This window comes from Gorilla gorilla, chromosome 4 (assembly GCF_029281585.2).
Source record: "Gorilla gorilla gorilla isolate KB3781 chromosome 4, NHGRI_mGorGor1-v2.1_pri, whole genome shotgun sequence".
Lineage (NCBI taxonomy): Eukaryota > Metazoa > Chordata > Mammalia > Primates > Hominidae > Gorilla > Gorilla gorilla.
In genome coordinates this window covers 81,699,227-81,727,020 of record NC_073228.2, presented here as the reverse complement: position 1 = coordinate 81,727,020, position 27,794 = coordinate 81,699,227, and the positions used below count along the sequence as shown (strand labels likewise).

Below are 27,794 nucleotides of genomic sequence, written 5' to 3'. Positions count from 1 at the left end.
ATGGCCACCCTATCCCTAGGGCACCTCATGAAGCTTTCCTGGAGCACCGTCTGGGAGTTTCAGGAGCAACTCTCTCAGAGCCGGGTCCTGGAGGACAACACCGTCCTCAGGAACCTTCAAACCTCCATGAAGGAATTCACAGGAAACACTGGGGCCTGCCACCCCCAGGTGGGCTCCAGCACCAGGTCCCCTCCCGAGTCTCCCTCTGGGGCAGTCAATGGTTGGGGGTGTCCTGGCCCCATCAGCCCTCCTACCTGGCCTTCCTCCTGCACCTCTTCCTCCTCCTCTTCCTCCTCTACTCTAAGAAAGTCAAATGGGTCTGCCGCTCCTCAGGGCAGGCGCTGAGCGCATGTGTGTGTGCTGGACATGCTGTGTGGACGGGCAGGGGCCATGGGCAGGAACCCCCAACACCCCTCCCCCACTTTCCACATTGTCCCCCTCTCCTCCTTGAAGGGCCCTGAGGGACACTGGGGCAGTCAGACCCAGCTATGGAAGCCTCCACCCCCACCTTCAAGTAGCCTCAGAGAGCAGCAGGAACCCCTCATTCTTGAGTGCCCCTCCAAGGGTGTCAAGACAACAAGCCAGGGAGACAAGAGAATCAGTGTCCCTGACCCAGAGAGGATTTGGGCAGAGGGGACGGGGAAAGCCCTGACCCAGAGCCAGAAGCAAGAGTTCAGCAGGGTGTGGGATTGCTGCAGCCCTGGCATGGGGTGGATGGCCTGGAGGGCAGAGGGGAACCCATGCCCATTCACTTCTCACCTGCTGTGAAGACAGGACCCCATGCGAGGTGCTGGGTGACAGTGAAGGTTTCTTCCACCTGAGTCCTGAATCGGGGCTGCTGAACAGCCCTGAGGTGAGGGCAGGAGGCAGGAAGCCCTGAGCCAGCGTGAACCCAGGGGGCCTTTCTAGGAGTGACCTGAGGTTCCCTGAAAGCTCCCCCACCCCAGGCTGCGCACAGCCCTCACCCTGGGATCAGCAGCCTGCAAGGGCATCCTCAGTGTCAGGCCAGGGGGCCACACGGGGACCCCGAGGACTCCAGAGGCCCAGGTCTGTGGGGTCCGCCCTGAAGGGACCCTATGGGCTCAGTGAAGATGTTTCTTTTTTTCAGCCAAGATGCAGTGAGAGTCCTCGAGGGTGACCCCTGGCATTGGGCGCCTCTGTGAGGGAGACAGACTGGCCCTCCCCACCCCACCAGCTCAGCTCCAGGAGCTCATGCCATCAGTCCCCCTGGGACAAAAGCCTTGTCCTCCCCCAGCCTGGCCTGACAGGGCTGTCCCGAAGGCCGAGGCTGAGGCCCAGCAGCACAAAGGGGCTTCCTGAGAACCCAGGGCAGCAAGCCACTCTTTGAGGGCCCCAGAAGCTCCAGATGAGGTCAGCCTGTCCCCCGGTGAGGTCAGGCTTTGTATTACATGGAAACACTTCTCCGGGAACTCTACGCCACAGCTCCACACAGACCTGCATGTTGGGGGTCCATGTTTCCTGTGCTGCCCTTTTGAACATGGCTCCTGGGACTCTGTCACTTCGACATCTTCCATAGACAGCCCTGGAACAAAACGACAGACCCTGCCCAGCAAGCCCACTGGGACCCCGACACCAGGCCCTGCCCGGGCTTATAATAGAGAAGAGGCAGGTCAAGAGACACCCCAGCAGGAAGGTGGCACCCGCCTGTGACTCCCCTTGGTAGAAGAAGAACTTGGAATGGAAGGAGCCCAGGCAGCACCCGCCCAACTGCCTTGCAGCCCCAGATGGCTGCTGGACCTTAGTTTTTACTGCTATTTTATTTTTATTTTATATTTTTGGCTTGTGGGCCTTGAGAAATCCCATTCAATGGGGGACTTGGTCCCATCAAGGCCTCTGGAGGGAAGGCTGAGCATGGAGTTCCCACAGCCCCAGCCAACCAGCAGCATGCCCTGGGGCCCGTGACCCCACCCGTGGGTCAGAGCCCCTCCTCCAGGGCCCAAGTCCCAAGCCCAGACGGACCTGGCTTCAACCTGAGTCCTAGGAGGAGAGGGGCACTGCAGGCCTCCAGGTGACCACGCAGGGGACCAGGGCACTGAAAGCCCTGATGCTATAAGGATTCACATCAGAGAACCTGAGCAAGCCAGGCCAGAGACGCTGAGCCCGTGCACTGATGAGGATGTAGAGGGCTGGCTCAAGGGGGTCAACAGCTGTGAACACTGCTGCCTCTTCCCGGCCTCATTGTTGCAGTGCAGGCAGTCTGCACCCCGGAGCCTGGCCCAACAGCGCCCTGAGTGTCCTAGTCCACTATGCCAACATGGCACCGGGAGGCTTCGCGGCCCTGCCTGCTGCACGACCCCTCTCCCGGAAGCCTCGTCCTGCAGCCTAGCCCCTGTCTCAGCCACAGCAGGCACCACTGCCAAGAGCCTTCCAGCTGGGCTTCCCAGAGGACAGAGGCGCCCTGCAGTCATTGCCTCAGCAGCTCTGACTGTGAAGATAGTTTCATCCACATTCCCATGTTCCCACCAAAGAGAATCCCTGCAGAGGATGCTCTTGATCCTGAGGTGGGGAAAACGGCACGCCGGGTGGATGGAGTCAGCTCCTTTCCCTGGCCACCATGCCTGCCGGATAGACCCACGGACAAAATGGCCATCAGACAGTAATGAGACACAAGAGTCTCAGCATCCTGCTCATGCCCTGACCAGGCTGACCAGGCCGACACCACTGCCGAGTGCCCCATCTGCTGATGAGAGACTTGGTGTCGATCCCTGGGCTGGCACTGTTTCCCACCAGGACCGGTTGGCCACCTGTGGGCAGGCTGCCCACACTGTAGAGAAGGCTGAGATCGGCCTTCACTGCAGGGAGCCCCTACCTGGACATAGACTCGCCAGCCCTGCCTGTTGCCATCACAGCAGACCACACGGCATTGCTTGTGACCAAGGTACCCCATTCACAGTGAGGGGCATGCAGCAGTAGCCCCTGACCAGGGAACTAACTGTTCTCACTATGTCAGCCGCCACCTGGAAGCAACTGAGCTTACGATCGCTCAGTTATGCTGAAGTGATGGTTTGTCTTACAAGATAAATGTTATGCTTTCTACTGGAAACCAGTATACGGTGCTGACTCCCCAACAGCCAGAAGGTGTAGTTCTGAGAGTGGAGGTGTGAAAGTGGACGATGTTCAGTATTGCACCGAATGTCTCAGTCACAAAGTTTTCCTACGCCTGTCCTGGAGAAATGGAGCTTTGCTGGTTGGAAGGTCTTGGGACCCAGGCAGAGTGAAGTTTCCCCCAGGGGAACACAATAATGGTCCTATTTAACATGAAGAGACAGGACTAAGTCTGAAACCCTGGGGCGTTCTCTGGTGTTCTCGGTGTTTTCATGCAAAGAAAGTCAAATAACAAAAGTTTGCCACAGAGGCATCTGAAAAAGGACAGGGCACAAGTATTCAGATCTCGGAGGCTTCAGAATCAAAGATGAGGCCAAGCAGGAGACTCCTGGCCCACTGAGGGCAGGGGAAGTATGTGGGGGCTGCTAGGAGAAGACGTCGTACAGGTCCACCCCCACGTTGTGGTATGTCACAGCACTGTGCACTTGAATAGCTGTGCACATCTTCTCTCCACTGATTATATTATTTCTTTCCATTTGTGACTCTCCGATCACACAGAGAGCTTGCTACAAAATGCACATTGCTGTACCATAGCCTGGGGCTTGCAATCCAAGGCTGGAAAGAATTCCTGCACGTCAAGGGCCTCAGGTGACTTCGTGCACATCCAAGGACAGAGTCCTTGATGACACCTTCCTGCTCAAAAAGAAGGAACAAGGGTCAACGAACAGCGAGCCAGTCATGGAAAGGGATGAAATGTGAGTGCGTGGCCTTCCTGACACCCAGACAAGACTTTGGGCACAAAGCCAGGCTGCAGCTGTGGCCACTGACTCGGACCAGGGACGCCCCCATGCAGGCCAGTGTCCCCTGGCTGCCCTTCTTCCTCCTGCACCCTCCCTTCGGCTGCTTGTGTCAGGAAGGGAGAACCTGCCAGTTTTCAGAAGAAAATGTAGCTTTATTATGACATAGGAAAGACTGAAGTTATTAGGGGAGGAAGAGGAGTCCTGAAACAGCTCCTGAAAATGAGAGGGAAAAGGAAGGTGTAAATATGTTGTAATAAATTCTCCGACTACAGCACAGTCATGGGAATGTTTTTGTTACAATTTTTGTTTTCAAAGTTATAGTAAACAAAACAGTTTCCTGAATTGTCAAAAGAACAGCAGTTTGACACAAGGAAAAGCATACACACCAAGCCAGAATAAATCACACTTGGGTCTATGTGTTGCAATGGTGCTGGTGCAGGAGGGAACATCCAGGGAAGTTCCAGTGCCTGCCAGGCAGCCCAGGTCCACCGAGGGCCCCGGGGCTAGAGGAAGGTCACGTACCACTCAGCTCAAAGCGCTCCCTTCAGGCATCTGAAGAGGGAAAGCCCATTTATCTTCTCCGAAATGCAGGCAAATTTTCTTACACTGGTGTGAATCTGTTGGGGTCACCCAGGGGCCCCCTTAATGGCCAGATGCAGTTTATCACAAACTGGTTTCCTGAATTTCATATTGGATCGGGAGCTAAAAGAAGAGATTCCCAAACCCATCATGTAAATATTTGGTTCTAACAAAGTAAAATTACAAGAGCACATCAAACACAAGACTTAATGCCCAGGGTAGTGCCCAGGCTGCCCCCCTTGGGTGAGAAGTTCTTTAGCAGCAGGCACAGAGGTAATTGTTTAGAAAGGCAATGCTACAGTGAATAAGGGCGATTAACTTGGATACAAACATTTAGAAAGATGCCTGAAAAAAACTGATGTGGCTCCATCTCTCTTCTGGATTCTAATGTTCCCAGAGCAGCAGCCACCCCTAAATGCAAGTGGAGACAGGATGGAGCCCAGGGGGACATGGGGGAGGCAGGGCTTGGCCAAACCACAGGCAGCTGCCAGAAAGGCCCACACACCTGCCTTCCACACTCTGTGGTGGACACGCCAGGAAAGATGTAACTGCCAAACAGGTTCATCTTGCCTGCAGCCTAGACAGAGCCAATTTATCAAGACAGGGGAATTGCAATAGAGAAAGAGTAATTCATGCAGAGCCAGCTGTAGGAGAGACCAGAGTTATTACTCCAATCAGTCTCCATTTGCATAATCCATCAGCATTCGGGGATCAGAGTTTGGAAGGATAATTTGGTAGGTGGTGGGGGAGGCCAGTGAGTTGGGAGTGCTGATTGCTTGGGTTGGAGATGAAATCACAGGGAGTCGAAGCTGTCTTCTTGAGCTGAATCAGTTCCTGGATAGGAGCCACAAAATCAGATGAGCCAGTTTATCAATCTGGGTGGTGCCAGTTGATCCATCAAGTGCTGGGTTGGCAAAATCTCTCAAGCACTGATCTTAAGCTTTTTAATAGGGATGTAATTACCAGGAGCAATTTGGGGAGGGTCAGAATCTTGTAGCCTCCAGCTGCATGACTCCTAAACCATAATTTCTAATCTTGTGGCTAATTTGTTAGTCTTACAAAGGCAGTTTAGTCCCCAGGCGAGGAGGTTTGTTTTGGGAAAGGGCTGTTATCATCTTTGTTTTAAAGTATAAACTATAAAATAATAAATGTGCTTTATCAATTGGGTGTGGTGGCTCACACCTGTAATCCTAGCACTTTGGGAGGCCAAGGTAGGCAGGTAGCTCGAGCCCAGGAGTTAGAGACCAGCCTGGGCTACATGGTGAGGCCCTGTCTCTACAAAAAAATACAAAAATTAGCAGGCATGGTGGCGTGTGCCTGTAGTCCCAGCTACTCAGGAGGCTGAGCTGGGAGGATCTTGAGCTCAGGAGGTGGAGGTGGCAGCAAGCTGAGATCACACCACTGCACTCCAGCCTGGGTGACAGAAAGAGACCCTGTATCCAAAAAAAAAAAAAAAAAAAAAAAAAAGATCATCTTTCTCCCTTCATTCTTGTGATGCAGTGGATTACATTGATTGATTAGGCAGCTCTGATTTTCCAGGATAAGCTGTAAATCTTCATTCTGGTGGGAAACTTTCCTTTTTTTGTTTTTGAGACAGGATCTCTCTGTGTCGCCCAGGCTGGAGTGCAGTAGCATGATCTCAGCTCACTGAAACCTCTGCCTCCCGGGTTCAGGCGATTCTTATGCCTCAGCCTCCCAAATAGCTGGGACTACAGGCACATGCCACCACACCCAGCTCATTTTTGTATTTTTTTTTTTAGAGAATAGAGGGTTTTGCCATGTTGCCCAGGCTAGTCTCAAACTCCTGAACTCAAGTGACCCACCCACCTCAGCCTCCCAAAGTGCTGGGATTACAGGTGTGAGCCACCACGCCTGGCCAGAAGTCTTACTTTTAAAAATGTAGGTACAGAACACATGATTTTGTGGAAATTCTGATTTGCGGGGAAAAAATTTAGGTACAGGCCAACCATTGTTGCTCATGCCTATAATCCCAACACTTTGGGAGAATGAAGCTGGAGATCATTTGAGGTCAGGAGTTTGAGATCAGTGAGGGCAACATAACATGACCCTGTCTCTACCAAAAAAAAAAAAAATCAGCGGGACATGGTGATGCATGCCTGTAATCCCAGCTATTCTGAAGACCGAGGGGAAAGGATCACTTCAGCATAGGAGGACCAGGCTGCATTGAGCTGTTATCCTGCCACTGCACTCCAGCCTGAGCAACAGAGTGAGAATCCATCTCTTAAAAAAAAAAAACAACGGGAGGGAGGTGGGGGGGTCAGCCCCCCGCCCGGCCAGCCGCCCCGTCCGGGAGGTGAGGGGCGCCTCTGCCCGGCCGCCCCTACTGGGAAGTGAGGAGCCCCTCTGCCCGGCCACCACCCCGTCTGGGAGGTGTACCCAGCAGCTCATTGAGAGCGGGCCATGAAGACAATGGCGGTTTTGTGGAATAGAAAGGGGAGAAAGGTGGGGAAAAGATTGAGAAATCGGATGGTTGCCGTGTCTGTGTAGAAAGAGGTAGACATGGGAGACTTCATTTTGTTCTGTACTAAGAAAAATTCTTCTGCCTTGGGATCCTGTTGATCTGTGACCTTACCCCCAACCCTGTGCTCTCTGAAACATGTGCTGTATCCACTCAGGGTTGAATGGATTAAGGGCAGTGCAAGATGTGCTTTCTTAACCAGATGTTTGAAGGCAGCATGCTCGTTAAGAGTCATCACCACTCCCTAATCTCAAGTACCCAGGGACACAAACACTGCGGAAGGCCGCAAGGTCCTCTGCCTATGAAAACCAGAGAACTTTGTTCACTTGTTTATCTGCTGACCTTCCCTCCACTATTGTCCTGTGACCCTGCCAAATCCCCCTCTGCAAGAAACACCCAAGAATGAGCAATAAAAAATTAAAAATAAAATAAAAATAAAAAATAAAAAATAAATTGCTGAAAAAAAAAAAATTAGCCAGGAGTGGTGGCATGTGCCTATAATCCCAGCTGCTCGGGAGGCTGAGGCAGGAGAATCACTTGAGCCCTGGAGGAGGAGGTTGAAAAGAGCCAAGATCCCACCACTGGACTCCAACCTGGGTGACAGAGTGAGACTCCGTCTCAAAAAACAAAAAGTAAAACATAGTTACCATATGACCCAGCAATTCCTCTCCTAAATACATACCCATAATAATTGAAAATACTTGTGGCTGGGAGGAGTGGCTCATGCCTGTAATCCCAGAATTTTGGGAGGTTGAGGTGGGTGGATCACTTGAGGTCAGGAGTTCCAGACCAGTCTGACCAGCATGGTGAAACCCTGTCTCTACTAAAAATTAAAAAAATTAAAAGAAAAAAAGCCTGGTGTGTGGCGCACACCTGTAATCCCAGCTACTGCAGAGGCTGAGGCAGGAGGATCACTTGGACCCAGGAGGCAGAGGTTGCAGCGAGCTGAGATCTCGCCACTGCACTCCAGCCTGGGTGATAGAGCGAGACTCCATCTCAAAAAAAAAAAAAAAAGGGAAGGATTCGTGAATTTGCGTGTCATCCTTGCGCAGGGACCATGCTAATCTTCTCTGCATCATTCCAATTTTAGTGTATGTGCTGCTGAAGCCAGCACTATATATATATATATATTTTGAGGTGCAGTCTTGCTCTGTCACCCAGGCTGAAGTGCAGTGGCATGATCTCGGCTCGCTGCAGCTTCTGCCTCCTGGGTTCAAGCCATTCTCCTGCCTCAACCTCCTTATAGGCGTGCACCACCACGCCCAGCTAATTTTTGTATTTTTGGTAGAGACGGGGTTTCACTATGTTGGCCGAGCTGATCTCGAGCTCCTGACCTTGTGATCTGCTCATCTTGGTCTCCCAGGGTGCTGGGATTACAGGCGTGAGCCATCGCGCCCGGCCTCTTTCTGTTACTTCTTTGGGGTCTCTTAATGAAATGTCCCCTTCTGAATAAGGTCTTCCATGACCACCCTATTTAACTCTTCTTCCTTGTTCCTCTTTTCTCCCTAACATAAATGTACCATTCCAAATTGTGCAACATATAGCCCAGCACCCATGGCATGAGCCTGTAGTCCCAACAACTCAGGAGGCTGAGGTGGGAGGATCCCTTGAGCCCAGTAATTGAAGTCCAGCCTAGACAACAGAGTGAAACTTCGTCTCTAAAAAAGAATATATATATATATATATATATATATAAATTGTTCAACAAAGTGGAATTGTCCACTACCTTCTTTTTCCATTTTGTTATTCTCCATAACACTTATCATCTAACTTACTATATAGTTTACTTTTTTTTTTGAAATGGGGTCTCACTCTGTCACCCAGGCTGTAGTGCAGTGGCAAGATCACGCAGCTCACTACAGCCTTGGTCTCCTGGGCTCAATCAATCCTTCAGCCTCAGCCCCTGGAGTAGCTGGGAATACAGGCGCATGCCACCACGCCCAGCTAATTTTTTATCTTTTTTAGAGATGAAGTCTTGCTATGTTGCCCAGGCTGGTCTCGAACTCCTGGCTTCAAGCAATCCTCCTGCCTCTGCTTTCCAAAATGTTGGGATTACTGGTGTAAGCCACCCCCCACTGGCCCTAGCTTACTTATTTTTTTGGTTTTTTGTCTGCTCCTACACATTACCCCACCCCTCCAGCTAGAATGCAAGTTACATGAGGGTAAACATACTTGTCTGTTCTGTTCACTGCTTTATCCCCAGTGCCTGGCCCACAATTGGCATTCAATAAATATTAATAGAATAGAATATAAACATTTACATACATAGTTATTCATAATTATAGTCTTTTTTGTTTGTTTTTGAGACGGGGTTTTTGTTCTTGTCGCCCAGGCTGGAGTGCAGTGGCGCAATCTCGGCTCATTGCAACCTCCTTCTCCCAGGTTCAGGTGATTCTCCTGCCTCAGCCTCCCGAGTAGCTATGATTGCAGGCGTGCACCACCACGCCTGGCTAATTTTTGTATTTTTCATAAAGATGGGGTTTCACCATGTTGACCAGGCTGGTCTGGAACTCCTCACCTCAGATGATCCACCTGCCTCAGCCTCCCAAAGCGCTGGAATTACAAGGGTGAGCCACCGCGCCTCACCTACAGTCTTATTTTTTTAATAAAAAAATAAAATCATGACATATAAAAAGAAAAAAAAAAAAAAACAAAGTTCATGTGCATTAAAAAGTGGCATGGGCTTGCATGGGCCAAATCAAATTCAGCTAAAAGCCAAACTGGCCCTGGCCCAACAGTGTGAAATCACTGATCAAGGAACTCAAAGGCCCTGCCTTCCTTTTTCTCAGGAATTCCACTTCTAGGAATCCTTCCAGAAGAAATAATCCAAAAAGTGGGCAAAATTTAACACATGCACTTGAGTATCACTTTTATTTTTATTTATCTATTTTTTGTGAGACAGTTTCACTCTTGTTGCAAAGGCTGGAGTGTGACCGTGGCTCACTGCGACGTACACCTCCCAAGTTCAAGTGATTCCCCTGCCTCAGCCTCCCGAGTAGCTGGGAGTACAGGTGCCCGCCACCACGCCCAGCTAATTTTTGTATTTTTAGTAGAGACGGGGTTTCACCATGTTGGCCAGGCTGGTCTGGAACTCCTGACCTCAAGTGATCCACCTGCCTCGGCCTCCCAAAGTGCTGGGATTACAGGCGTGAGCCACCACACCTGGCGAGTATCACTTTTAAACCCAAAGCTGGAAAGTCTCTGAATACTCAGCAATAGGGGAAACTTAAGAATGTCATGGTCAGCCCCATAAAATGAACATTTTGCAGCCATTTAGAATGGCTTACATGAAGACTATGAAGTGTCATCAATAAATATAGGTGATATCATTTTAATGATGATTGTTCAATATCACCATAATTGTCTCCTACTATGAACATACACTTTTTTCTTGTGACAAAAAGAAGAGGGGTTCCCCAAGACCTTCTCTCCTGGCTGGGGTAATGTGGCTCAACAATAGGTCATCTCCCCACTGCCCACCTTTCCTCTATTTCCAAATTTGGAATGATGTCCTGATATAACATTTCTTGGCACTTCCCACATTTGATTCACATTTCAAGCACTTGACTCTCACGAGCACATCTCCACACACCAGTTTCCCTTTGGCTGGCTGCGTGCTGGTCCACAGCCATTTGCCCTGCTGGTCCCACATAGAAGTGCTTTGGGCAGAAATCCACCCCCTGTCCCACCCATCCCTGTCTTGAATCAAAACACTTGAATCAAAACAATCTTGAACATCGTTTCTCACATTGCTGGCTGGCAGGGAGGCACCTGTCTCCGAGAATTCAACACCATGGACAATGGGATTCACTGGGCTGCCATTTTTGACCGTTGCAACCGCAACCCTTTCTCTAAGCAGCTGGGATCACAGCCTCTTCCATTCTTCCTTCTTGTATATCATGTCACGGAGCAGATGCTACACACAGAAACCCAACAGTTCTTTCCAGGCTTCAACCTGTAAAACCCGACTCCACTCTGAGTATTCCAGGCCCACACATCAATGACAGTGCCTTGAAAACAGAACAAAGTTCCGCTGTAGTGTCCACACCAGGTTGGGGGCTGTCACACCCCTACTAAATGTATGAACGACACTAAGATTGGGACAGTACAGGGCGGTGGGGCACTGAAAAGGAGCCCCTAACCCAGCTCAGCCTCCCCGAGGAGTTGCCGCTCAGCTGCGTGCTGTGAGGTAGATGTAGAGAGAAAATGCTTCACAACCAGCAAGCCGGGTGCAGTGTGGTGCAGGCCCATCCAGCGGCCCACAGCGCCCTGCTGGGCTCAGAGGACAGGGAACACTGCAGGGGGTGGGGCAGGGCTGCGTGGAGGGGGCCCTGTTTGAGCTGAGCCTCTGTGCTGAGTTCAGTAGCAACCTCCCTAAAAGTCATGTCCACCCAGCACCTGTGAAAGTGACCTGATTTGGAAATAGAGTCTTCGCAGATGTGATCAAGGGAAGATGAGGTCTTGCTGGATTAGGGAGGGCCCTAACCCGGCGACTGTTATCTTTATAAGGCAGGGGATATTGGACAGAGACACAGGAAGGAAGGCCACGTGAAGACGGAGGCAGAGGTTGCATGCAGAGGTTGCATCCAGAGCCCAGGAACACCGAGGGCTTCCGGCCACCAGCAGAAGCCAGGGAAGGGGCCAGGAGGGGCGGAACCTGCCAACCCCTCGATCCTGGACTCTGGCCTGACAGGATAAACTTCTGTTGTGTTAAACCCCGTTTGTGACACTGTGTGATGGCTGCCACAGGACACCCCAGCAGCTTGAAGCAGGCCTTATCTAAATGCCCCTCGGCACCTGTGGGTGGGCAGCCGCTCCTCCTGGGTGACAGCCGTCCTGGGTGACAGCCATAGGTGATAGCCTTGGGTGACAACCTTCCTGGTTAACAGTCCTCCTGGGTGACTGCCCTTGCTGGGTGACAACCCTCCTGGGAGACAGCCCTCTTGGGTGACATGCCTCCTGTGTGACAGCCCTGGGTAACAGCCCCCCTGGATGACAGCCCTGGGTGAAAGCCTTGCAGGATGACAGCCTTCCTGAGTAACAGCCCCCTAGGTGAGAGCCCTTCTGAGTAACAGCCGTCCTGGGTGACAGCCCTCCTGGGTGACAGCCCTTGATGCTCCAGAGTGGCTGCCTGGCATCCAGCAGAGAACCAGGTGCCAGCACCTCTTGATGGTCCCCAGCAGGTGGTGCGACTGGGCTCCTCTGCACCCCGGGTTCTGGATGGGGCTGGGAGGAGCCAGTTTAGGCGGGATGGAGCCCTGGACCACTTGCTCTGGACCAAAGTCAGGTGGTGAGCATGGGTGCTCACCCGGGTGAGCACCCAGCTTCTTTACCTTCCTGAGGCCTTGGTCGAGGGGCTGGCTGCCCGCCCTGTGCAGAGGACTTTGTCCCTGGGGTGGGTGGGTGCAATAAATTTCAGGGCTCTGATCCAGGGACAGAGGGGCACAGAGGGTAAAGGGTCCCTCACTCTCCCCTGGCAGTGGCCCCTTGTCACAATCTAGGAAAATGTCCAGAGACTGCCGGGTGGGAAGTTTTGCAAACCAGTACAGTGGGTCAAAACCAGTCCAGCCGCCCCACTGAACAGATTCTGCAGTGGGTCACACCTGCAATCCCAGCGCTTAGAGAGGCTGAGGCAGGAGGATGGCTTGAGCCCAGGAGTTCCAGGCTGCCTGCCCCTTGCACCCCAGCCTGAATGACAGAGCAAACCAAGACCCTGTTGCCTCTTTATTTAAAAAACAAACAAAAAAAAAAACTTTTAAAAAGTAGGTTCTGGAGCCCGACTTTCTGGCCCAACTCCAGCTTTGCCACTGTCTCAGGCAGGGGCTCAGAGTCAGACCCCGGGACAAGGATTCCAGAGCAAGTGCTTGGCTTGGGAGATGCAGGAAGCCCCAGGGGAGGGCACGAGAGGGAGGGAAGGGAAGAAGCCAGTAAAGTATGTGTTATCAAGGCAGTTACCAGGGAAGCACCAGGCTCTGTGCTGTGGGGAGCCCTGGGAGACAGTGTGGAGCAGGCCCCACAGGTTGCCCTGCTGAGGAGCAAGGGGTTGGAGTAGTTGTCCGCCACCCCCATAGCCACTGTTGGCTGAGACCCTCTCCTGGGGCAGGGACTCTCCAGGCCTCCAGTGGTGGAGCCTGCCCGTCCTTGCAGCTGGGAGAAGCAGCCCAAGGATCCTGCTCGGGCGTCCCAGGCTTAGAGGTGAAGAGGCGAGTCCTGCATGGGGAGGGTGGGTGACTGATGGATGGGACACCAGCTGTGTCCTCTGTGGTCACTGGGCAGCTGTGTGACCTCAGGCAATTGCTCAGCCTCTCTGTGTCTTCTCATCCTCCTTTGGTAGGAGGCTGCCTAGGCCCAGTGAAGGTAGAGGGCCTAGAACTGCGCCTGACACAGCACTACGCATGCCAGGATCTCAGGAGCCCAAGCGGTAGTCCTGTCGCACCCCATTTCACAGAGGAGGATGTGGAGGTCAGAGTGGCTAAGACAACTGCTCAATGCCACTGGGCACCAGAGGGCAGATGGGGCTTGGGGGACCCTGATCCCACACTCACAGGACCCCTGTCCAGTGCGCTCCTGTGGGTAGATCAAGGCAACGCTGCCTCTAGGACCACCTCCCTCTTGCCCCACACCAGCCAGGCATCCTCTGGGCAGGGACCATGGCACCATGACCCCCACCTGTGGCCGGGCCTTCTGGGTCCTCTCCAGGAGGTGTCTTGGCGCCACGCTGTGGCATCAGCATCACACACAATGCTGAGATGAAAAGTCTTACGCAGGTGTCTTCGCACACCTGAGCAAACATTTCTACAGGAATAATTCCCCCCAGCGGGATTCTTGGATCAAAGGGAAGCACACATGATTATTCTAGAAGTTGACAGGCATTGTCCACCTGACACCCTCACCCACAGGGCTCTTTCCCCACATCCTTGGCAATACCGGGTCCTTGTTTTTAAATCTGTGCCGACCCGATGGGCAGAGAGTGGCACCTTGTCATGCTGTCTCCTGCCTGTTTGATCCAGGATTTTGTGGACCGTGGGTTTGGCAGCTGCTGGCACTTCTTCTGCACATTCCCTCTTTGTATCCTTTTCCAGATTGCTATTTCTTTGTGTCCTTTTCCAGATTGCTATTTCTTTGGGGCTTTTTTCTTAGTGATTTGTAGGGTGCTTTAAAATAAAATCCTCTGTCTGCCATGGTCTGTAGGTGACAAATATTTCTTCTCAGCTAATTGTTTTACTTTCAGCCATGTTGGTGGGGACTTTGTGATTGTTTTGTTTCTTGTGATTGGTCTTTGGAAGTTGCTCATGTTAGTGTAATCGGATTTGTCATTCTTTTCCTTTGTCATTTCAGAGTTTGTGTCAGAATTCTTCCCTCTTCAACCCGTTCCTCCGCCTCCCTCCGCAGACTGGCCAGTGTTCTCTCTAGATCTGCCTCTCCCTCCATGCCATGCTCTTGGGCCCTTCAAGGTGAAGCCAGGTGGCCGTCCTCCTGCCCCTGCCCCTGAAGGAGAAAGCTCCAAGACCTGCTGTGTTCATGTCCCCTTCCTGGAGCCCCATCTTCACGTGCCCACCTATCTCCTTGACATGCCTGAGTCCCTATCGCTTTCCTCTCGCAGCAGACTGAGGTGCAGAGCCCGAGGACTCTGGTCTGACACCGATGGCTTCTTAACTACAATCAGCACACCTGCTGCTCACGACCCCTGGCCAGACCAAGTCACAGCCAGGCCCAGCCCTGGATTCGAGATTGTTATTTCTGCGGAATGGATCATCCAGGCATCTCTGGCTTGTCTCTGGCCCCCCTGCAACCCCCCACCATGCCCCGGGGCTGCTGCTGCTGACGTCTCCTTCCTGCCTACAATGGACCCATTTCCCCCATGTTCATCGCTGGGGCTGGGCCACCTGCTGCTCCCCCTGGCTCATCCACTGCCCGTTACCAAGCCACACACAGCTCATCAACCTACAGCCACACTTGTCACACATCCTTGCAGACCACGAGTCCAGAGAAGCACGTGATGCAACCTCCCACACCTGACTCTTACAACCAGCAGGCCACTGGGAGGCTGCCCTCCTTGCCTCTGGGGCGGCAGCAGGGGAAGCAGGAGAATGAACAGCCTCCAAAACTTCTCCTCAGACGGAGCCGCCATGGAGGAACAAAGGGTCACCATCAACAAAGCCCATTTAGTCCAATCAGCCTCCTGCCCAGCAAACCAGGGAGGCATGCTCTGCCCTCAGCCAGCGTCCCAGGGGCCCGGCCCTGGCAGCCTCTTTGTTATTCCTGGCTCCCGGGACCAGGACTCTCAGGGTGCCCATGCCAGGGAGGCCTGCATGGCCGGGAGCAGGTATTTCCTTCTGTGCCCTCTGCGGGCTCAGGAAGACCCCACCCTGCAGGTGGCAGGAAGGGGCTGTGTTGAGCAAGGGGCCCAGCAGCTGGAGTGGGCCTGGGTCTAACTCTTTACTCCTGTTTGCATTGGCAAATCACCACAGCTGACACGGGCTGCGGGAGCACCACGCTCAGGGGAGCCGGCGATGGCTGTTTCCCAGCTGCTTTGCAATTTGCTGAGTTCAACACATATGTATTGACTGCCCACCATGTTTTTTGTGCTCACTTGGAAATTCTGCTGAGCGCCTACTATGTGCTAGGCCCTCGTCTGTGTGCTGGGGATATGGCCTGGGGCAAAGGTGTCAGTTCAGCTCCCCTGGGAAGTAGACAACAGGTTGGAGTTAGAGATGCAAGAACTGTGTTAGGAGAAGGAGCTGTAAAGGAGAAAGGGGCGAGGGACAGAGCAGTCAGGGAGAGCCTGGAGCGCACCAAGCACAATGCTTGTGAAGGAGAGGGGCCACTGGAGAGCTGGGTGGGTGAGCCTCAGCCGGCCCCAGGAGGTCTCTGGAGCAAAGATGGCCAGTAGTGGGGTCCCAGTTTGGGCAAGATGATTTGAATATGGTGGAGGACCCTCAAGTAGCTGGAGCCTGTCGGCTGACTGCACTTCTTGCAGAGGCTTCTCTCTTGAAGTCCGACCTGAGAAGAGCACCTCCATGGTGGCCACGGGAGATTAAATGCAGCTGCCATCCTGTGGAGGGGATGGACAGCACACCAAGCAGCAACTGCACCCCCTTCTAGAACAGAGGCCCCAAATGACAGTGCTTCAAGGGAGGTGGGAGCTGGCTGTGCACGGTGGCTCATGCCTGTAATCCCAGAGCTATGGGAGGCCGAGATGGGAGGATCACTTGAGGCCAAGGCCTGCCTGGGCAACATAACGAGACCCCCACCTCTACAAAAAAGACCAAAAAAAAAAAAAAAAGTTCAGCTGGACATGGGGACATGGTGGCATGTGGCTATAGTTCCAGCTACTCAGGAAGCTGAGGTGGGAGGATTGCTAGAGCCCAGGCTAGGCTGCAGTGAGCTGTGAGACCCAGTCTAAAAAAAAAAAAAAAAAAAAAAAGATTAAGCAGGAGGGCCAGCCCTTTTCCATCTTTTCTTAACCCTGCTGTTTAGGATGTGGACATGATGGCGTACTGTCTTGAGCTACATGGACAAGAGAAACACCCTAGGGATGGGAGAGAGGAGGGTGGATCCCTGAATGACTGCATGGAGCAAAGTTGCCACCGCAGCCCTGCCCTGCCCTGCCACCCCTAGACCGTGTCCTGGAGAAATGAACCTCTGTCTTGTTATAGCCACTATTGTTAGACGTAGCTAAACTAGATCCTAAATACAAACATAGCATAGCATGTTCTTTTTTTTTTTTTTCTGAGGCAGAGTCTCACTCTTCACCCAGGCTGGAGTGCAATGGCGCAATCTCGGCTTACTGCCACCTCCGCCTCCCGGGTTGAAGCAATTCTCCCACCTCAGCCTCCTGAGTAGCTGGGACTACAGGCGCCCGCCACCATGTCCAGCTAATTTTTGTATTTTTAGTAGAGACGGGGTTTCACCACGTTGGCCAGACTGCTCTCGAACTCGTGACCTCAAGTGATCCACCCGTCTCGGCCTCCCAAAGTGCTGGGATTACAGGCATGAGCCACCGCTCCTGGCCAAACATAGTGTGTTCTTTTTGTCCACATAAAACTTACCATCTTGACCATCGTGAAGTGCACAGTTCAGTGGCATTAAGCACATTCACATTGTTGTGCAACCATTACCACCATCCATCTAAGAACTTTTTGTCTTCCTCAAATTGAAACTCTGTCTCCAACGAACAGTAACTCCCCATTCCCCTTCCCTTAGCTCATATACGTGGAATCATATAGAGTTTGTCTTTTCATGGCTGGCTTTTTTCACAGAATATTACATCCTCACTTTCTTCCATATTGTAGCACGTGCCAGAATTTCCTTCCTTTGTAAGACTGAATATTTCATTGTAAGCACAGACCACATTTTGTATATCGATGGCCATTTGGGTGGCTTCCACCTTTTGGTTGTTGTAAAGAATGCTGCTATAGTGAGCCAAGATCCTGCCACTGCGCTCCAGCCTAGGCAACAGAGTGAGACTCCGTCTCAAAAAAAATGAATGCTGCTATAAACATGGGTGAACAAACGTCTGTTGGAGACCCTGATCTCAATTATTTTTTGGGTATTTTTTGGTATATACCCAAAAGCAGAATTACTAGATTATATGGTAATTCTGCAGAGTGACTTTTCCACTAGTGTTTAACATGGTGTCTTGACAGAATAGCTGAAAGATGACACTGAAAAAGCAGCAGGGGAAGTGCTGTGAAGGCGGCCCATGAGCTTGTAGGAAAGGCGGTCAGCAGCACACCTCCACTGTAATGGGTTTGTTTACCCGCTAGTCTACCAACAGCTGCAGGCCCCTTTCCTGGCCCTGCCCCTGCCCCACATTGCTCCCCACATTAGACCCAGCTGTGCTGCACCTCTGCCCTTCTGCCCCAGCTCCTGCTTGTTACAGGGAAGGGCTGGAGGGCTCTTTATCCAGGTTTGTTATCCAATATGAGCACTCAGTGCACACGGATGGCTTTACCTGGCACTCAGCCAGTGAACTCAGCGTCTGCTCCGGCCCTTTAGCACTGAGCTAGGCTATCTACCTTCATAGGCCAATCACAGGTTGTCACAGGTAAATGACCACACGTGGTTTGTGCCTCACTTTCTGACTTTGGAACATAATCCCCTGGTAGGGGTGGGGGAGGGCCATTTTTCTGGAGCTTCCTCCTATTTTCAAGCTTTATCATGCAGAACAAAACCTTCTAAGCAGAAGCCTCAATGTCCTCTTTCTGTGGGTTGAATGTGTCCCCCAAAAGGCATGTATTCAACACTTAATCCCCAGTGCAATGGTATTGGGAGCTGGGGCCTAATAGGAGGTGTTTAGGTTATGAGGTGCCCACTGTCACGCATGGGTTAATGCTGATTATAAAAGGCCTTGAGACTGTGAGTTTGGTCTCTTACCCTCCTGATTTCCACCATGGGATGAGGCAGCAAGAAGGCCCTCACCAAATGCTGGGCTCAGGCCGGCACCATGCCCTTGGGCTTCCCAGCCTCCAGAATTATGAGCCACATAAATGTCTGATTATTATAAATGACCCAGTCTCAGGTATTCGGTTATAGCAGCACGAAATGGACTCAGACATCTGTCTGCCAGCCCTGCCCTCCTGAGGGCTGGAATGCCGTTCACCGCACTTCCCAGCCTCTCTACTTTGCCTCACACTGACTTCCCTCCCTGGAACCAGCAGTTCCTGCTTATTTGGGCATTTTCAGATCTTACTGATCTTTCAAGGGCACCTCCTCTGTGAACTTACCTGGGTCCTTCCCAGCTTGGAGGGATCTCACAGCACATGCTGTAGCCAGTACCATGTTCTACCGTCTCTTCTAAAGCACAGTTCCTGGGCCAGAGCCCCAGCATGGCCTGCAGGCTGCAGGAAATGTGAATTCCAAGGCCCCCCTAGACTTCCTGACTCAGAAATTGGGGGTGGAGCCAACAATCTGTGTCTTATTGGCTTAGATAGTTCTAGGTCTACCAGGCTGCCAGGAGGCCTCAATGGCCCGACAATCATGGGGCACGAAGGCAACGCCCGCGAGTCAGCAGCAGGGGGTCCCAGCTGGTCTCCCCAAGGGTTCTTCTTCCCTCCTCTTCTTCTTAAAGTGTGGAAAAATTTACAGCAAAGTACACAAATGTTGGTGTGCAAATCAATGCGTTTTAACAAATGTGTCCACCCCATCATCACACCCCAGATGAAGACATGAACATTACCAGGACCCCAGAAAGCTCCCTGGTGCCTCCTTCCTGTCAATAACCCCATCCCCCACCCGCCCCACCAAGAAACCACCACCATGACTTCTGTCTCCATAGATGACTTTTGCCTGTTTTTGAACTCCATACTGTGCATGCTCTTTTGCGTCTGGATTCTTTTGTCTGACTTTATCTGCAAGACTCATCTAACTTGTTGCGTGGAAGAGTCATTTGGTCTTTTCCTCTGCTATGCAATGCAGGAGAACATTTGTTTGATTTTAGTTTATAGAATGCAGTAAGTTTTCTTTTGGTGGACATCAGCACTTGTTTCTCTTGGGTGTCTGACCCTTTCCCATGCTTTCCAACCCTAGCTTCTAAGCTCTCTGAGAGTACAGAGTTTGCCTCTGTCTATCCTGGCCTGACACGCAGGCTCCTCCTGTCAGCATTTACTCAGTCCAAACTGCAACAGGGGCAGGTCCCTGCCAGCTGAGGGAGCTATTCTTCCAGCTCAGCGGGGGGTTGGCCAGTCTTGTCCTCTGGGACAAAGCCCAGCCAGAGTTCTGGGCACTGTGGTTCAGAAGGCCTGAGACACGTGGTTTTACCAGGGCTGGGTACCAAGAACCATGCTTGAGGCTGACGGCATTTCATTGGCAGCGTCTGTGGGGGTCTGGGGGACTCAGCCGTGGGAAGCCTGTTCTGCACACAGCCATGGCGCAAGAAATGCTTTTTCCTGCGACGGTTCAGTGAGAACCATGATGGCAGTGGTGCAGCATCCTCCCAGCTTGGTTTTTAAACATGGGAAGGGCTTCTAAAAAGTCACACAGCTGGTTAATGTTTGAACCAGGGTGGCACAGGTTTGTGCAAAGCAGTGAGTGGAGATGTCTGAATGCTAGGAGGAGGGTCACCCTGGAGGCGGGTGACACAGGGGGCAGTGCAGGTCAGAGGCAGAGGCTGGGCCCAGATGCCATGCGAGCTCCAGGCCACTTTCCCAGAGAAGTGAGAGGCGGCCAGGCTGCCGGAGGTGGTGTGGCCTCTTCAAGCCCTCACTGGTCCTGATTTTGAGGGGTGACTCATGCCGGCTTGGACATCCACTTCTGGCTCAAGTTGCTCTGGGTTCCTCCACACAAACCAAAGGGATTCCTGCGTCACAGGAATCCAGGAATGGGCGGGGGGAGTTGCAGGTTGAGAAGACAGAGGTGAGTGGCCCCAGGGCCCCTCCCCTGTTGAGTCACGGGAAGGGAATGGAAATAGTGTGTGCTGAAGCTGAATCAGGGCCCAGCCTCACCTTCTCAGGACCTCATATGGGCTCTGAGGCGAGAGGCCCACCTGTCCCCCCCCTCCTTGCTGCCTACTCTCCCAAGCATGAGGAGGGCGAGCAGGAAGGATTTAGGTTAGCTCTCAAGAAGGACTTCCTGAATCGCGCCAGGCAACACTGAGAGGCATCTCTCAAAGGAAGTTGTGAAATCTTCCTTGGGACCAATTTGAGGTTTGGTCTGGGTCCAACCAGGACTATCTTTATGGCTCTAGAATATTTTCAAGTGTTAGACATTCCTTCCTCGACGTGACTCAGGGAGCATCCGATGTGTGCCAGGCCTGGTGGCAGGAGCAGAGCCAGCTGAGTGTGGGACATACAGCACTCTGGGGGTCTTCTCTAGGTCAGCATTACAGCAGCCTTGGAGAAGACAGTCCCCACCCCTTCCCTCCTCCCCTCCTCCTGGCTCCCTTGGGCAGCCTGCTCTGCCAGCCACACCACACTCCACTTTCGGATTCCGGAAGGAAACCATGGGCAATAAATAGGACAAAGGGTCAATTTCCTTCCTGTGCAAATCCCAGTAGCATTTGCAGAGCGCCAGGCATGGGAGGGCGCCCTCCTAAGTGCTTTACCTGCCTTCACTCCACCACAGCCCTGTGAGGAAGGTGCTCCCCTTTCACAGAGAAGGAAACTGAGGCTCAGTGAGGTGAGCAGCCTGGCTACAGTGGCACTGCCAGCAAGCAGCAGACCCAGCCTGTGACCTGGGCTGTGGCACAGCAAACAGCCAGCAAGCACTGGGTGCTTTTCCTGTGCTGGGCCAGCACTTTTCAGGCATCAACTCAATTGAACCCTCACAACCACTACACATTGGTAAGAAAACCACCCTGACAGTCCTGGGAAAATGCACAGTCTTAGTGCACTGAAGGAAACAAAAATGGACACATCAGTCATCAAAGAAAACAGAGAGATCCATCTGGAGTACCTTGAATTGGCAAATGGTTTAATTTTGCTGTATAGGGACGCTGGCCTTGCTGGGGCATCATGGAGCGGGGCCCCGCGCTGGTGGGTTGTTCACTGGGACCACCCTTCTGGAATGTGGGAAGGCGGCATGGCAGGACCCACCAAATGCCTTCAAAAGCCAGTGGTCCATGCCCCTGTCTCCTTCCTTAGAGTCTTCCAGAAAAGACTGGTCAGAGGTGCAGCACAGATAAACCTACAAAGCTTTTCATCAAAGCATCACTTACAATGGTGAAAAGGCAGAAGAATCACTGAATTCCACCAAGGTGGAGCAGCCAAGGAAATTATGGGTAGAACACTAGGGAGTCACAAGAAAAAACATGTTTGAGGGGACATTTATAGCAGAGGAAAATGCTCATGATCTAATGCTACACAAAAAGGGCAGGATACAAAATAAGGTGTATTTGAAGAAAGAGGGTGGCATGGTTGTCCATCCACAGCTTTCAGGGACTGGACTAAGTGACCCGGATCAGAGGGAGGGCAAGAGATCTGCTTCCTGCCTGAGCCCTGTGAACAGCTGAAATCACTCGTGTGTCTGCAGGAATCATTCTTATATTTGCTATTCTGTGGTAACTTCAAACCTACACAAAATTTGCAAGAATAAAAAACACCCTGCCACATACTCTTCACCTACATTCACCCATTGTTAACATTTTGTCGCATTTATTTTCTCTCTCATTCTTTTTTTTTTGACAGAGTCTCACTCTGTTGCCCAGGCTGGAGTGCAGCGGTGCAATCTCAGCTCACAGCAACTTCCATCTCCTGGATGCAAATGATTCTCCTGCCTCAGCCTCCCAGGTAACTGGGACTGCAGGTGTTGACCACCATGCTTGGCTTATTTACTTGTATTTTTAGAAGAGACAGGGTCTCACTGTGTTGGCCAGGTTGGTCTCAAACTCCTGATCTCAAATGATCTGCCCGCCTCAGCCTCCCAAAGTGCTGGGATTACAGGTGCGAGCCACCACGCCCAGCCTGTTTTTCACATTTCTATTTGATGCTCCAGAATTCAGAAGCTCTAAGAGGAGGCTGCCTGGGCGACGTGCCTGTGGTAAGAGTGGACAGGCTGCCTCCCGGCTGCTCTGAGGATGGCCCTGGGTCTGAGGGAGGGCATTGCACTCTGGCGTGTTTGGGACTGGACTTTGCAGATGTAAACATGGAGCCTCCCTCAGGAACCCAGGGCAGGCGCCCCTGGGAAGAGGAATGGCTCCTTCTTTCCTCCCTCAGTCCCTTTCCTGAATGCCTATGTCACTTCTGGGCACACAGGGGCTCAGCTTGCAGGGAGCCACTCTCCAGGTGAGGCTCAGGTTTGGGGGCTCTCTCTGTGCTCCATCTGCTCCAGCACACTCTCCTCAGATGGGCCTCCTCTGTTCTCTCCTTTGCTCTCCCTGCAAGGAGTCCAATCCTTGAAGGTGGGAGAGTCCAGAGAAGAAAAGAGTCAAATGGAGGAAGAGGACCCTGGGAACCCTTGGGCGCAGCAGAGCTTGGGAGGTGACGCGTCTGGCCCAACTCTGCTCCTCTCTGCCGGTTCCCAAAGCCAGAAATAGGCAGCTCCCTTATCCTGTCTTTTCAGAGGAAGTGTTGAGTCCAACAGGATGGGGTTCAAATCCCAGCCTCACCACTGATTCTGGACAAGTTTATTCTCCTTTCTTAGCCTCCGTTTCCTCATCTGGAAAGTGGGGCTGTCTGAGAACTAAACCTGAGAAGGCACAAGAAGGGCTTCCCGTGGCTTCTGCAAAGAGCTCCACGAACACTCGCTCTCATTCATCCAAGCAGCAATCCTCGCTGGGCCTCAGGTGCAGGGGGTAGCAGGGAACAAAACACCATCCTTGCCCTTTTGCAGTGTACAATCTAGTGATTCTCATCATCAGTACATGTGGCCAAAGGCCCCTGGCTGACTTGTAGGCTGTGGGGTTGAATATGAGCCTCTGGGTGGTGTGGAAAATCCGGGAAACAGGTGGAAAGGGCAGCTATTCAAACCCTGCGAGGGTGCCGGGGCCATCAGGTTACACGTGGCAGCACAGGTGAATTCAGGTCTTCTCACCTGGGGCTTGTCAGGTACTAGGGACAGAAGGCACCCAGATTCCTCTAAGGAGCCACAGGGCTGGCCAGGCCTCGAGGAGAACAGTGTCAAAGTTCAAGGGACCCTTTCTTTCACCCCTTCAGGAGCTGATGTCCCTGCAGGGCCCCCACAAAGCACAGCCGAGTTTCTCCCGCTTTCTCTGCATCTCTTTCTGCCTTCAGCTTCCTCTGTGGTGGCCTTGTTTTTCCTGCCCATCTTTGGTGGCTCTCAAATGTCATCCCTGCTCCACAGAGAAAAGGGTGCTGAGTGGCCAACCATCCAGCATGAGGGTCCCCTGCAGCAGCTCGCTCAGGCCAGGGCCCTCCCAGGATGCTGGTCCTGTGGATGGATGGAGGCTCCTGCCTGCCTGGTCACCGTGGCCCCGGTGGGGAGAGACAGTCAAGGAGCACAGGCAGGATTTGTGCGAAAGATCTGGCCCGTGGCTCCTTTCTCGGTAGGGGCTGTGGGCTTCCAACCTTCCCAAGATTCCCCATGCAGAGCCAGGGCCTAAGCCACGGACCCCTTGGTCATCCAGGCCCCTCCAAGGCCCTGGGCCCACCAAGACCTCTAGCCTTGAAGCACATGGTCCCCAGCTTGTGTAAAACTTGGCATGAGTGAGAAACTCAGCCTCAGTGGATGAAGACTGCTGCCTCTTTCCGGCCTTTCCTCCATCACACTTCGGGGAGGTGAGGGGGCTCAGGCTTGACAATCAGGGGGTGCTCAGGCACCTCCTTGCATAGGAAAGTTGTTTCTCACCACCCCAGCATGGGCTTGGCTTCCGGGAGACCTTCCTCCTCCTAGGCTGACTCACCTGCTTGGCGCCAGGACGTGGGAGATTCAGGGCCAGAGGCGGGGTCCTGCGGTTGTGGGCTGCACGTGGGTGGTGAAGGAGAATCAGAGTTGAAATGCATAGAGGCTCTCTAGGACACAGTGCAAATGTACCGGCAATCCACCCACCGATTCCAACACCTGACCAAGATCCCCGGATGCAGAGCAGGCAGGCTTTGCCTGTAGCCATGGAGAAACCAAAACCAGTGGGAGGTTCCCTTCCCATCTCTGCAAACGTGCTGTTCCCAGGAGCTCTGTCTACCTTGAATGCCCCATTTCTAGCTCTAGGATTTGCATCTGAGAGTGGGATGTGTGTTTATGAAGGGAAGACCACAGAATAGAATATTTTGGGAAAATAAATGAGAGTTCTTCCATGCTTGGCCTGCTTTGACAATGCAGATTTTCCTTGTACTTGGAGCTTACCTTCTCTAGGCTATTTTCAATATTTTCAGTGGATGTGAGTTTGTTCTTGGAGCCAGACTACTTGGCTTCAAAGTCTCTTGCCACTTCCTACCTGGGACCTAAGGCGAGCCGTGGAGCTCTAGGTCCCTCACCTGTGAAATGGGAAGAACCACGGTGCCCACGTTGCATCATACACTTGCATACGCAGGCACACCCTCCCTGCAAAAAGCAAGGAGCAGGGTAAGGGGGCAGCTATCTGGGTCACATTCCCCAGAAGTAGATCCTGATTTGTATGGCAGTGACTGATGAAGGACAGGCACCCAAGGAGCGCGGTAAGGGAAAGGGGGTAGCAGACAGAGAGGGGAGAAGCTATGCAAGGCTGTGGCCCCAGGCAAAATCCTACAGAAGCAGGTCCCTCTGGGGACTGTGGAGTGGAGGTCACATCTCCGTTTCCCAGCCTGAGCTAAGGATACACGTGTCAATCATTAGTGAAGGGCCATCCTGAGGCAGGGGGTCACTTCCAGCTCTCTGCAGAAAGGACCAAGAGGCTCCAATAGCCTGATGACAGTCTTGCTGCAAAGAGTCATAGGTGTGGACAGTTGGAAACCAAGGCCATTCAGGCCAAGAAAGGGGCACATAGAAAGGTACGAGGGGTCATGCTTCTGTGACCTGCCGGTGGAGAGTGGACAGTAGCCACACAAGACAAAGGTGAGCGTTCTGAATTCAGAGACCGAAAATGGAGGCTTTCACGAATATGCATGCACCATGCTTTTTCATGGGATAGTCTATCTGGAAGATCATTCCAGGCTGCAGTATTTAAAGCTACTTCATTCTTCTTTTTCACAGTTGCAGAGTTCACTGAGTGGCTACACTATTTTGGAGCTCACCAACCTCTATTGATGGGTATTTAGATTGTTTCCAATCTTGCTATTACAAAAAAAAACATACCACAATAAATATCCTTGTACTAGGGCCATCAGCACATTTGCAAGTGTCTAAGTTTGCAAACTTCTAGGGGTAAGTTTTCAGATCAAAAGGCATGTGCATTAAAAAAAATGTTGATAGTGGCCTTACCAGTTTATACTCCCACCAGTAATGCAGGAGAGAGCTTGTCTCCCACACCCACGGTGACACAGTGTTATCACAGTTTTGGATAATTGCCAATGTGATAAGTGAAAAATGGGTTTGAACTGTAGTTTCCATTTGCACTTCTCTGGTTATATATTAGGCTAAACATTGTTTATCAGCTCAAGGGCCATTTCTACTTCCTGCTCTGTGAACTATCTGTTCATGTCTATACTCGTGGACATTTTTTCTATTTCATATTTTCTATTACAGTTTCATTTGTCTTATTGACTGTAGGAACTCTTTATATATTAAGGAAATTTGGATCTTGAGTAGAGTGACTTGAGGATGGAATCAGAGGGAATTCATTCATCCAAGGGCTTCCCATTAGTTCGGCTACCTAAATTTCATATCCGAACCAGTCCTTTCCAGTATGTGGTTTTTTTACTTCTTTTCTTCTTTTGGTTCTATGAGCTAACCTATAATCTCCCGGCACATTCCTTGCTTGCTTTGCCTTGGCTGGACTTAGCCAGAGTTGATTTTGGTGGTGTAAGGAGTCTTGATATATCCACTCTCCCTCACCAGGTTGAGTCTGAGGGTCTGAGTTGATATCGTCCCCATTTTCCAGCTGAGATTCCCTGCTTTTCTCTGTGGGTCCCTCAACTTCCAGGTCCAGGCAACTAGTGACCCTTCCTAGCCAGCTCGCTCAGGGATGTTTGCAGCCTCCTCTCCCCTGTCCTTGTGTCTAGGCCAGAGGTCCTGTTTTCTTCACTTGGAAGGTGATGTCGCTGATTGATTTAAGAGCTTGTTTGGGCTCTCAGCTCTGGGAGTGTAGGCAGTGGTCTCCCTTGATAATTGTGTCCCAGAGCTTCAAAGGTGAGGGCCAGCAGGGCCCTTGGGGATCTTGGGGACCAATCACCACAGTGGACAGAGGAGATGCGGTGCAGAGGGGGAGCTGTCGTCCCAGGTCACACACTGTGTTGGGGGACACATGTGGGTCCAGGACCCTTTCTGAATCACAGTGCTCATTCATTCTTTTGGCAAGCACTCCTCAATGGCTGGATTCCCCAGCTTACAGGCAGGGCTGTGCCATAGTGAGCACCGACTCCACAGGCAAAGGCAACCATAACTGCCCTGCAGGCCAAGGGCAGAGGAGCCTGTTCGGGGAAGTGGGGAGGTGGCTCGGAGAGGGTGGCCTGGAAAGACTAGCTTGGGTTGGGGCATGGCAAGTGCAAAGGCCCTGAGGCAGGTGAGAATGAGCATTTTGAGCATGGAGGCCACAGGGAGAGGGTCCCACGGGCAGGGGTGTCGATCAGAGAGACCGTCCTCCAACCAAGACCATGTAACCAAGACCTAGCAGAAACGGAAACAACGGGCAAAGAGCCTTCTAGGCAGGCGAAGTGGCCCAGGGAAGGCTGTGCAGTTGGAAGGAGCCACAGAGCTACAAGGAAGTATGGCTCCAGACTGGCTGGGACAGACAGAGTGAGCTGAAGCAGTCAGACAGTATGGGGTGGACACAGGTAAGATCCATCACAGGATGGAGGGGGTCAGCCTTCCTCAGGCACCTCACTCAGCTGCGCTTGTCCATCTGGACAGATCCCCCCCTGGGTGTGGCCATCGGGAAGGAATCCTGCCCCATCGCTGACAATGAGCTGCATTCTTTGGAGAAGCGGCCCCTGTCCTCAAAGCTGATGCAAGCCCTGGGTGTAGCAGGTGCACTCAGGAGGCAGGGCTGCCGGCCCAGTGATGGGTGGAGCCACATGCCTGCCCAAGTCTCGGTCTACCCAGTGTGGCCCTGCTGAGGCCACCATACGCACGGTTTTCAGCCTCATTCACTTGCTGTGTGAATCTGGGCTGCAGGGCCCGCTTCTGTGTGCCACAGGCCAGTGCCCTGCAGTGCAGTTGTACCTGAGGACCTAAGGTGGCCAGGGAAGCCCCAGGTGGGACTTGGCAGGGGAAGCAGGGCCTGTGGATGGATGGAGAGCTGTCATGTGGAAAGGCAGTGTGTCCCCAGGCCCTGGCCCAGCCTCCAACCCCCCCCCAAGTCCCCTCCAGGCCTCTCCAGACCAGGGCCACCACATACTGGC

At 52.4% G+C, this 27,794-nt stretch overlaps 1 non-coding gene and 1 pseudogene across 1 annotated transcript; one reads left to right on the top strand and one right to left on the bottom strand.

The window, feature by feature from the left end:
* LOC129533546 (uncharacterized) lies at positions 1 to 27,627 on the top strand (annotated as a pseudogene).
* LOC115934727 (U6 spliceosomal RNA) lies at positions 7,932 to 8,038 on the bottom strand. The gene has a single exon (XR_004070490.2). It is a non-coding gene; the product is annotated as a U6 spliceosomal RNA (small nuclear RNA).
* Positions 27,628 to 27,794: the final 167 nt, after the last annotated feature.